Source organism: Elephantulus edwardii, unplaced genomic scaffold, assembly GCF_000299155.1.
Source record: "Elephantulus edwardii isolate Elephantulus edwardi_28Jun2011 unplaced genomic scaffold, EleEdw1.0 scaffold00021, whole genome shotgun sequence".
NCBI classification, from domain to species: Eukaryota; Metazoa; Chordata; class Mammalia; order Macroscelidea; family Macroscelididae; genus Elephantulus; species Elephantulus edwardii.
This window is the reverse complement of record NW_006399771.1, coordinates 22,719,468-22,720,532: the sequence shown is the minus strand read 5'-3', so window position 1 is coordinate 22,720,532 and position 1,065 is coordinate 22,719,468.

Sequence of the window (1,065 nt, the reverse complement as noted above, 5' to 3'; positions counted from 1 at the left end):
GAGAATCTTTGTCTTCTTGACGTTGAGCCTTAGTCCATACTGAAGGCTGCAGTCCTTGACCCTTCACAGCAAGTGCATGAGGTCCTCCTCAGTTAGATGTCCTTTAATCTCTAGACTGACATTGTTGCTTTTTAACACTTTGGAGAGATTCCTGACAGCAGATTTTCCTAATGCAAATTGTCTTTTGATTTCCTGACTACTGGTGTTAAGAGCCAAGAAAGCTGTAATTGTTAACCTCAGTCTCTTCACCATCTATGATGCTGTTGCCAATTGACCCAGTCATGAGACTCTGTCTTCTTGATGCTGAGCTTCAATTCATATTGAAAACTACAGTCCTTGACCTTCTGCAACAAGCACTTCAGGTCTTCTTCAGTTTCAGCAAACAAGGTTGTGTCATCTACATAGTGCAGTTTGTTGATGAATCTTCTTCCAGTCTTGATACCACATTTCTCATAAAGCCTTGCTTCCTGAATGATCTGTTCTGCATATAAATTGAAAAGGTATGTAGAAAGGATGCATCCCTAATGCACTCCTTTCCTGATTTTGAACCATATGCTATTTCCCTGCTCTGTTCTGAGGATTGCTTCTTGGTCCAAGAGTAGGTTTCACATAAGCACAATCAAGTGTTCCGGGATTCCCATTTTCCTTAAGGTTAGCCATAATTTGTTATGATCCACATAGTCAAATGTCTTTGCATAGTCAGTGTAACACAGATAGGTACTTCTGGTACTCTGCTTTCTTCATCTGACATTGGCAATAATCGTTACTCCTCAATAATTTAGAGAGGTCCATGACTGCAAATTTTCCTAATGCAGTGTGTCTCTATTTCCTGACTGCTGATACCAAGGGTACCAATGTGGATCCAAGCAAGATGAAGCTGTTGGTAGTTTCAGTCTACTCTTCATCCATCATGATGCTGCCTCTTGGTGCAGAGGTAAGAATCTTTGGCTTCATACCAATGGTCCCACCATCAAAGATTTCTGCTATAAACTTGATAATCTCTTCTGGAGAGTCCTTGAAAGAACTATTTTTAAAGATGACAATTCAAGTAGAATTTTTTTTTTT